This window comes from Mchenga conophoros, linkage group LG6 (assembly GCF_057382185.1).
Source record: "Mchenga conophoros isolate Kocher_MC1m ecotype Shallow Benthic linkage group LG6, M_conophoros_male_GT1.1, whole genome shotgun sequence".
NCBI lineage: Eukaryota > Metazoa > Chordata > Actinopteri > Cichliformes > Cichlidae > Mchenga > Mchenga conophoros.
The window spans coordinates 18,461,186-18,472,377 of NC_140531.1; the positions used below are offsets into that span (position 1 = coordinate 18,461,186).

General features: G+C 45.0%; 1 long non-coding RNA gene across 1 annotated transcript; it reads right to left on the reverse strand.

Annotated features, from left to right (window-relative positions):
* Positions 1-4,449: 4,449 nt before the first annotated feature.
* LOC146572433 (uncharacterized) lies at positions 4,450-5,401 on the reverse strand. Its single transcript, XR_014892916.1, has 2 exons — positions 5,249-5,401; positions 4,450-4,618 (listed from the first exon to the last, which is right to left on the reverse strand). It is a non-coding gene; the product is annotated as an uncharacterized LOC146572433 (long non-coding RNA).
* Positions 5,402-11,192: the final 5,791 nt, after the last annotated feature.

An 11,192-nucleotide genomic window follows, 5' to 3' on the forward strand; every position in this document is an offset into this window, starting at 1 on the left:
TGTGCGCAGAGAGAACTTCTCATAAAGTGTGGGAACCCACAAGCATTGGCAAAATGTTTGAGACTCAGCTATAAGTCCACATGCTATACAGAAAGAAAAGCTTAAACTGGGGCAGTCTTGATTCCTGATTAATGTAACAGTAAGCAGTGGAATAAATAAGAAGCGGTGATTTGAATCTTCCTGATTTCTTTGATTTTTGCACATTTGTCACACGTACATGTTTCTTTAGATTCGTAGATAGTTAAATCTAGTTCATTCATAATTCATGTTAATTCATGAATGAAAATCCTGATACAGCAAAGAAGCCCCAGACCATCCCACTACAACCACCATCTTTAACTGTTGGTTGATGTTCTTCTTATGTAATGCTGTGTTAGTTTCACTCTAAATGTAGCAGGACTCAAACCTTCCAAAGAGTTACTCTTTTGTCTCTTCCAGAATAAAAGTCCACAGAATATTTTTCCACAAGTCTCGGGGATCATCCAGATGTTTTATTTGCAAATTTGTCCTTTTTGGTCAGCAGTGGTTTTGTCCTTGAACACCATGGATGTTTGCCCAGCTTCTTTCATTTTGAATCATGAACTTTGACCTTAACCGAGACAAGTGAAGCCTGCAGTTCTTTAGATGATGTTCTTGGTTCTTTTGTGACCTGGATGAATTGTCAGCCCTTTTGGAGTAATTTTGGTGGTGTATGTACAGTTACACTTCTGGGAAAATTTACCACTAATCCAAGTTTCTCCATTTGTGGTTAATGCCTGTCACCGTGGTTCACTGGAGTCCCAAAGCCTTAGAAATGTGTCTTCAACTCTTTCCAGTCCTTTAAGGTCACTTCCTTTTGGATCATTGTGCTCCTGTTGCATGCTACTAAAAGTCCTGCTCTGACCATGTGCATATAAGGACTAATGTGATGCAAGGTACATGCTCCTGTCATGGTACTGGGATCTTGATTTAATATTCCTTGATGATTGTTATTCCTGTTTTTGGTTATAGTTTGTTTGTGTTTCGTGATCTTAGTTCTTCCTCCTTTTGTATTTTTCTTAGCCTGTGTTTAGTCTCTGTCCCCATGTTTTCTATTTACATGACCTGGTTCCACATCTCATGTCTAGTCTCCCTTGTCTGTATATGTTCCCTCTGTTACATATCTCTGTCACGGTTGTTGAAGAGTGGACTCAGGCGCGGAGCTCAGAAATAATGACAGTGCATTTATTTACAGTGCAGCAAGGTGACAACAGTTCAAATGTGCAACAATGGTGATAGTGCGTCCCTCCTTCCGTGTAAGCCCGTGTGTGGTAGTGAGTGCCCGTCTCTCCTCCAAGTGCTTCCTTAGTGTCCGTAAATCCTCCGTCAATCCCTGGGTGAACACACACACACACGACAGCAGAATGAGTACGAAGATTAGACAGCACTTCAATAACGTTAGCGACTCGAAAACACTACCAGGCTTAGTGCAATACTCCAGCGCTGTCTGTCGCTCAGCCACACCATTAAGTAGCCCTGCTGAAGATGGTAGTTGATTGGCAGCAGCTGGTGGATTGACTGCAGGTGCGGCAGCTCCGGGCGACAGCACTTCCGGGTCGGAGGTAGCCTGTTGCTAGGTTACCTCCTAACACATCACAGCGGAGCCGGAGGGGAAGACAGGGCGGTAGGAGAGACACATACACACGCACACAGATATACACACACTGGCAGATCGACCGGTCAGGGCGCCGTCAGATCCTGACAGTATCCCCCCTCTAATGGGAGCCACCCGGCGACCTACCAAACTTGTCAGGGTGCCTGCGGCGGAATTCTCTCACCATGGCGTCATCGAGAATTGCAGACCGCGGCACCCAGGAACGCTCTTCCAGACCATACCCGTCCCAATCCACCAAAAACTGAAAGCCCCTACCGCGGCGCCGGGCATCCATAATGCAGGTGATGGAGTACGCCAGGGCGCCGTCGATAATCCGGGCGGGTGGCGGGGGCCCGGGAGGCGGGCACAGCGGGCTAGTCCGAACAGGCCTCACCTGCGAGACATGAAAAACATTGTGAGTTCGCATGTTACGAGGCAGGCTCAACCGAACCGTCACTGGATTCAACACAGTTTGGACAGGAAATGGGCCAATGAACATTCTTGGGCACTGGCCACTCAACCACCGCCTTGACCTTAGCTGGGTCCGCACGCAGCCGCCCCTGTTCCACCACAAAGCCCAGGAAAGACACAGTTGGAACATGGAACTCACATTTCTCAGCCTTCACAAACAGGCGATTCTCCAATAAGCGCTGCAGTACGAGCCTCACATGCTCCACATGTTCTGCTGGGCTCCGGGAAAACACAAGGATATCGTCTAGGTAGACAAAAACACAGTGGTTAAGGAGATCATGCAGCACATCATTAATCATAGCCTGGAAAACAGCAGGGGCATTGGTGAGCCCAAAAGGCATCACCAGGTACTCGAAATGTCCAAGGTGAGTGTTGAACGCTGTTTTCCATTCATCCCCTTCACGAATCCGCACCAGGTGGTAAGCATTGCGGAGGTCCAATTTGGAAAAAACCGTGGCGCCCTGGAGGAGCTCAAAGGCGGATGCCAGCAAGGGCAAGGGGTACTTGTTCTTGATCGTGATCTTATTCAAACCCCGGAAATCGATACATGGCCGGAGCGACTTGTCCTTCTTCGCCACAAAGAAAAATCCCGCGCCCAAAGGGGAAATGGAGGGTCGAATGATGCCGGCCGCCAAGGAGTCATTAATGTACCGTTCCATCAACTCCTGCTCGGGCTTGGAGATGTTATAAAGCCGACTGGTGGGCAAGGGAGCGCCGGGAATCAAATCAATGCCACAGTCGTACGGGCGATGGGGCGGAAGCGAGGAGGCTTTGTCTTTGCTAAAAACCTGGGCCAGGTCATGATACTCAGGCGGAACACCAGACAAATCAGGAGGCGCAACAGGCTCCGCGGAGCCAGCGACCGTCGCACCAAAAGTCGCGGAGCGCAAGCACAAAGCGTGACTCTGACCGCTCCACCCCGAAATACGGCCCGTGGCCCAGTTGATCTGCGGATTATGTTGTTGCAGCCAGGGATAGCCCAACACAAGGGGAGCATCAGGAGATTTAAAAAGAAACAAACTGAGCTGCTCCGAGTGATTGCCAGAGAGGGTGAGTGTGATGGTTCGAGTGCGGTGAGTGACCGTAGTCAGAGGGCTGCCGTCAAGAGCCGAAACCTGGAGAGGTTCAGGGAGAGGAACAATGGGTACGACTAATTTATGAGCTAGTGATTCATCCAAAAAAACTCTGCTCAGCTCCAGAGTCAATCAGCGCGCTACACGGGTGAGTAAGGGAATGAAAAATCAGCTTGGCCGGACAACTGAGATGGGGAACAGAGTTAGCCGTAGCACCCGCCAGTATCCCCACAGCTACTGGCGGGCGGAGTCTTTTACTCGCTTCGGACAGGTATCAGCCCAGTGTCCCCTTTTCCCACACACGAAGCACTCGCCCGTGCACTGTCTTCTCCTCCGATGCGAAGCACCGAACCGAGCCCGGCCCAGCTGCATCGGCTGTTCCTCATCCTCTGCTGGGTCTTCTTCTTCCTCTCGCCAGTGAGAAGGAAGCAACCCGGTAGGCGCATCGGCGCCCCCTGCCAGCCGTCGTCCTTCACCTGCCTGTCTAACAAACTCTCTCATATGATTATCCAGTTGAATGCACATATTAATCAAAGCGCTAAGGGGTTTAGGTAGCTCTTTCGTAGCTAACTCACGTTTGAGTTCTTCGTTTAGGCAGTTCAGGAAGGCTCCCCGGAGTGCGTTTTCTGCCCAGCCCGTCTCCTCGGCCAGGATCCAAAAGTCAATGGAGAAATCCGCGACACTCTTACGTCCCTGCTTTAGGGTAAACAAACTATTAGCAGCGCCATCTACATCCGTTCCTTTATCAAACACACAGCGGAACTTGGTCAGAAAATCCTGGTAGGAGATATTCGGTTGAACATTTAAAACGGCTTGTGCCCATTGCAGCGCCCGGCCAGTCATCAATTCCACCATAAGCGTGATCTTCACACAATCTGAGCCGTAAGCCTGTGTCTGTTGTCTGAAAATCAATGAACACTGCATCAGAAAGCCTCGACTCTTTGTTATATCTCCATCAAACTTCTCCGGAACCGGTAATGTATGTTCTCGCCTAGGTGGAGGTGGTGGAGGCGAAGGGGGTAGTGGGCAAGCTGCAGCCACACTTACTGATGGAGTGGGTTGTGGATTTTTAGCTGAGGTGCCGGGCGCGGTGAGTAACATACATTGAATGTTTGCAAGCACCTGTCGCATCGCTGTTTGTTCCGTCATGATGTGTTTCATCATGCTCTCATGGCGGTCCAAAACTTCGCCCTGAACAGAGAGCTCTTGCTGAACTGGGTTTGAGTCCGCTGAGTTCATGGCTGGCTGGAGTATTCTGTCACGGTTGTTGAAGAGTGGACTCAGGCGCGGAGCTCAGAAATAATGACAGTGCATTTATTTACAGTGCAGCAAGGTGACAACAGTTCAAATGTGCAACAATGGTGATAGTGCGTCCCTCCTTCCGTGTAAGCCCGTGCGTGGTAGTGAGTGCCCGTCTCTCCTCCAAGTGCTTCCTTAGTGTCCGTAAATCCTCCGTCAATCCCTGGGTGAACACACACACACACGACAGCAGAATGAGTACGAAGATCAGACAGCACTTCAATAACGTTAGCGACTCGAAAACACTACCAGGCTTCTTTAAGTTGCTTGAAGACGTTTCACCTCTCATCCGAGAAGCTTCTTCAGTTCTAAGGTCAAATGGTGGAGAGTCCCACATATAAACCTAGTGGGAGTGACCCCCCACAGAGGGACAAAAGGACCCCCTGATGATCCTCTAATCGCCTGAGCCAAGGTGTGAAACTGGGTGTGGGTCCCAATCAGCCAGAGTTTCGGGTGTGTTCATTGTGAAACCTGGCCCCACCTTATCATGCGAATTCCTGAGGTCAGATGGCCCAGGATGTGAGTGGGCGTTAAGGCGTCTGGGAAGGGATCTCAAAACTGGATTATAGATGGATTATAGATTATCAGGGGGTCCTTTTGTCCCTCTGTGGGGGGAATACTCCCACTAGGTTTATATCTGGGACTCTCCACCATTTGACCTTAGAACTGAAGAAGCTTCTCAGATGAGAGGTGAAACGTCTTCAAGTAACTTAAAGAAGTCCAGACGCTTTTCTTTGCAAGCTCCTTTGACTACGATGACCTGGATGACTGAGAACCTTCACAGACATACTACCAGGCTTAGTGCAATACTCCAGCGCTGTCTGTCGCTCAGCCACACCATTAAGTAGCCCTGCTGAAGATGGTAGTTGATTGGCAGCAGCTGGTGGATTGACTGCAGGTGCGGCAGCTCCGGGCGACAGCACTTCCGGGTCGGAGGTAGCCTGTTGCTAGGTTACCTCCTAACACATCACAGCGGAGCCGGAGGGGAAGACAGGGCGATAGGAGAGACACATACACACGCACACAGATATACACACACTGGCAGGTCGACCGGTCATGGCGCCGTCAGATCCTGACAATCTCAGTGTGAAGCCTGTATCTCTGAGTCTGTCTTTGCATCGTGTTTCCTGTTTTACTTTGACAATCTGTGTCCTATGTCAGTGTATCATGCTTTGCTTCCTGTGCCTCGATTAGCCCCAGCTGTGCGTCCCTCCTGATTTCCATTCCCTCGTTACTCCCTGGTGCATTTAAGCCCTGTGTTTTTCTCTGTTAGTTGTTGTGTTGTACCGTCACTGTGCTATTTTTCCTCCCTTTGGCAGCATTATGAAGTTTTTAGTTACTGGTTTGTTTTTCTAGTTTATGGTTAGTATTTAGTTTCTTTAGTCCAGTTTAGTTTCTGGTTTTCATGTTTTAGGTTTTAGTTTGTTTTTTGTGAAGTTTATTTCTTCTAAAAGTTTTTTCAGCAACAAAAGCTGCCGCTTTAACTTTCATTCTGCATACGATTCCTGCATTTGCGTCCAACCTCCTGCCTGCCAAAGCACACACCATGACATCTCCAAAAGTTGCAGGGTGCCAAATCTGGTAATTAGGGCTGTGGTTACTATTTTCATAGTGGGCTGTCTGTCCAACAGCTTAAACCTGGCCTAAACTAGGTCACGCAACAGGACAATGATCCCAAACAGAGCAGCAAATCTACAACAGAATAATAACAGAATCAATGTGCTACAGTAGTTCATCAAAGTCTAACATAAAGGTTGTGCTATGATGACATAAAATTTGATGTTAGCTCTCTGAGTGAGCTTCATGATGAAATTAGGATCTGGTCATCTGTAGGTAGCAGCACTAATGGGGGAATTCTATTGATTAGAGTTATGTACTGTCCTTGATGTTTATTGCTGATTGTTTGTGTGTGAGAGAAAGAGACAGGAAGAGAGAGTTACTCTGAGAGAAACTGGGAAAGACATCAAGCCCCAGAGAGCTTGAAAAGGGCGGAAAGAGCTACATTATCTAACTCTATTTACAGACTCATTATATGGTGCTTTTACCGACTCGGATAGAAACAGCTGTATAGTTCACCAAATTCACTGTCCAGTCTAACAAAACTTACAGGTGCTTCCCCTCCACTGGCTATTCCCTTCCTATTATTTCTCACCTTGGATCTGCCTGTGGTGGAGGAGTCATTAGGAAGTGAGCAGACTCACTTTGTCAAGGGAGCCGTACAGTCCCTTGGCCTTCAGGCTGAGTCAGGCTGAGCAGGACCTTTTATAGTGTTGCTTTCACAGAAAAGCAAGTGAAGAGTGAAGAGTTGAGACACGAAAAGGATACCAGTAATGGGAGACAACGGTAATGAGAAAAGAAATGCAAAAGATATAGAGTGCATCTCTTGGGTTGTTGTTTTGTTGTTTAACTTAACAACAGATAAGCGTTGCCTACTGGAAACTAATTATCACTCTTATTTTAACTTACATCCATCAGTCAACTTTAAACAAACAAGCTTTACTTTACTGCACACTTCTAATAAATCATCTATTATAGATATTTTTTTATATCACAATATGCCATTTTTACATTTACTTTGAGTCGCAACTCAAGCTGTCTTTGGTCTACAGTATATGAATGCTAATCATTTGTAAGCGACAGCTACCGGTGAATGCATCATAGGAACTGCATGGGGCAGTGCAAAAACATATTCTTCAGCCCTAAAGGGAAAGTTTCAGCAACACATACAGTAGAATGACTAGTTACCTCTGTATCAGTGCCAGTTGTCAGAGCAATCAAGCACCCAGCTGGGCTATTATTTGGTGCCACCGAGGTGGTTTCAAAAGTAATAGGATTTCTTGCCCTCCAGAAACAGTGGTCCTTCAGTGTGTGTTTGACCAAGAAGAATGGAGAGGCAGAGGGAAAGCAAGTGCAGGACAGAGTGGGGATTTCTCTTGATTGAAAACAAACTCATTGTTTCCCCTTAGGCAGAAACACAGTTTTACTTCCAAAATAGTTTTTTATTGATTTTTTTTCCCCCTTCTCTTTGTCATGTCAACCTTATTTTGTCCAGTTGACATTCTTTGTTATGTTGATAAGAAGTGTAAGAATAGCAAGGGTCAGAGCGTAAGAGGTGCTGTCATGTCTTTGTATCATTTCGCTTGTTTGTTTGTTTGTTTTTTAATAAGCAAGAACTCCCTAACAGTGTTTCATCCTAGGTGTCCATTAACCAAAACATTAAAAAAACAGAAAACGCATTCACACTCCTCACAGGTGGATCCACGTGTTCTCGGCTTACGTAAGTCAGGTAAATTGCATAGTCAAGCTTTGGGGAAATGCAATTTGTTAATACCGTACTGTATGATAAAAGCCAGGCTAACTGACAGCAACTGAAAAATTACAGCACAACTGAAGGCCCGCTCTGTCACAAAGCACCAGTTAGGCATGTAATAGAAAAAAGTGTGGACATCAGAGTGGGTGATGTGGTGATGAATGCAACCTGCACAGAGAGAGTGAAATTGAAGCTTTTTCGGCACAGCACTTGCTACCGGGGATTTCTCTCATAGTTACAAACCCTACTGCATTTCTGCAAATTTACATCAACACTTTAGAGAGAAGAAGAGGACAAACACAGCATAGTGTAGCGTAACAAACAGAATATTGGAGCATAAGACACTGTAATGCAGTTAAAGACGTTTGGGTTTGAATGGGGGGGGGGTCTTTTCCTTTTTTCTTTAATGTCTAACATTATGATTTGTTGTTGATGGAAAATAAATCAGCAGTCTGAACATTCTTATTCTTTGATTAAAATATATCCTGATGCATCTCATCTCATGATTAGTTTCCAGGTTACTTCCAAGCTTTCGTTGTGCAATATGTTATAAGCTAAATCCTCAGTCAGTGTTTTTTTTTTAGCCAGTAGCGTGAGGTTGCTGGATGGTGTGTTGTAGCCTGGAAAATTATAGAGTACTGGCCAGGGCTGCCCCCAGAATGGCTCATGGATTTTCATGTGTGGTGCTCAGTGAATAGGAATGATTGACTGCTGGTGAAATGTACCAGTAGGTGTAAGGACCACATCACATTGTCCCCAGGGTTATGGAACTCACTCTCTGTGAAGCAGCTCACTGGTCCCGAACTCTAAATCTAAAAGTCAGAATCTCCCTTGTATCGACAGCAGCCGGTTGAATTGGAAAGACACTTAGTGAAGAAGCCCACTGGGAGGTATGCTGGGGAATATATCCATGACATGCTGGAGGGGTCTTTATTGTGCTGGTCAAGGAGCTTCATGGATTTCTAAGCCTCAGAGAGAACAGGGGGTAAGCAGAGCTGCCCAGAGATGGTATTACTCTTGCTTCAAGGATTGCAAACATGTCCATCAAAAGCAGAAATGCTCCGAATCAGACAAGCCGGTAAGCTTATTGGCCAGCCTTTGCTTAGCCTACCTACACTTTTCACATCTCAAATACCATGAAAGGCTCAGTCCTCATTCTCTGTCTGTTTCTATTCAATGAACTGAGATTTCAGCACTTGCCATCTGGCTTGCAATTAACAAATCAAAGGAACCTAAAGATTAAAAAAAAAAAGAGTGCTTTATCTGCATCCAGTGCTGTGGAAACAGAGAAGCTGGAGGGAAAAAAAGGCGCACTACAGTAAAACTAATCTACAGCAAAATGCTGTTTGATCAAATAAAGAAACAAAGAGAAGATTCTTCAACCTGCTTTGTAGAAGAATGACAGTAAATGTGATATGGAATTAAAACAATGCAAAAAAGTTCCATTTGTTCACATGTCGCACATAAAAGAAAAAAAAGCAATCAGAGACTAGAAGTCTTTGTGTGCAAGAGAAGTGCAACGTATGTCATAATTAGTTTTGTTTTTAAAAGTGCATCTGCCTTCCAATAATTAGAGTCCAGGTTGAAGTTTTGCACCAAATGATATTCCTCAGTTAGCCATGCAACAGCTTCTCTGAACATATGTTTATAAAGAGCGATAGTATTTTCATATGATTTATTCATAATTATGTTGTCAGCGCTGATCAGTGCTGCACATGCTCTGCCAGTGGTGGTTGTCCACTTGATTTGGCTGATTTCACCTAAAAGCGTCCATTAAATGGACTGAACACACAAAGTGGTTGGGTTGTCTGACTTTTTGTTGGAGTGGCTGTAGCTCAGGAGGCCAAGCAGGTAATATACCAATTGAGAGGCTGGTGGTCAATAGCTGCTCCGAACTACATACGAAAGTATCCTTGGGCAACATACTGAACTTTAAGTTTCTCTCTGATGTGATCATTGGTGTGTGAACGTTAAATAGAAAGCAAAGAAGTGCTTGGATAGAAATGGGTGAATAAGGCACATGTATAAAGTACTTGGACCAACCCATTTATATCTGTATGTTTTTTTTTTTTCTTCCTTCGTGTTCCCCTCCCTACAACTCAACTGGTCTTTGCACTTGCACATGGGAGTGGTGTCTTCCTGTTTGAAAGGCACCCCCCTTCCAGCACAAATACTGTGACCTCATCTGTGTTGAGAGGATTGTTGGTTTTCACTGCAATGTTCTAGACTCTACATTATATGAGCTGAACTGAAGTACATTTCAAAGTTTCACTCTTTGAATTCAAAATGGAATTAGGTGGTTTAACTTGTTCCCATCGTAAAAGAAGAATTTATGTATTTATAATTTATTCAGATTAACTGATGAATTAATATAATTCTTTGCAGCTCTAATCATCTTTAAGGTCAAATGTATTCCCAGTCCCAAATCTGAACTGCATAATGAAACAAACAGATAATATAGGTAATATAGCTGGCAAGTTTCAGATCTTTTTATTGACTTTGTCTCCACACTCATGGATATATAAGGATAAGCCCACCAGTGCTGAGCATTGCTCTATTGACAGACTTTTAAATTTTCCGCTTGAATGCATGGTAGGTATAACAGTGCAGGCTTCAGGAGATGAAGGCGTGAAAGAAGACAGGACAAAGACAAATCACTGATGCTTTTTATTGAATCTGTATGTCAGGTCATTCCTATCTTTCTAGCTTGTTGTGGTCTTTTTTAAAGATTCACTCAGGTTTATAACAGGAGCCAGACTCTCACACTTGAGATCCCATAAGATAAGGATAGTGATTAATTGCCATTTCTCCATTTTTCTCACCATCATTACATGTGAAATGCTGCAAAATCCCAGGTGTAAGCATTCACATCATGGTTGTCCATGGGAACATCAACATACCACGGTCCCTGTGGTGTTGCAATTGTAACAGCTCCTGCAAATCCCCTCATGCTTCAGCGGTTTCATGCTCCATGAGCAAACCCACATGAACAAAAACAAGCACCTTTTGCAGCTCGGTTTTATTTTTCCGAGTCCACTCTACTAAACTCTTGGATTCATAGCCTGCCCGTCCTTTGAAAAACAATAACGAATAAGTGGATTGTGAAATTTGATGACTTGCTCTTGTAATGCCATGTGTCCTAAACTGTAATGAGTTTTCCTCTCCATAGACCATATTTTCTCTGGTGGTGTGTCAATTTACATTCATTATAATCATCACAGTCTCCAGTGAGCTTCCCGTTTCATCCCAGTCATTTCTAAGCAGAGCTAGCAGTAGACAGAACAGGCATTACTCACAGGAAATTCACAGTTTCATTTGTATAGTGTGTTGCAGGCTGATAACAAGCTTTTGTTGGGAGGCTATTGGCATACACTAAAGTAAGCTTAATGAAACTAATGAGAATGTCTCATGGGACATCAGAAATGTA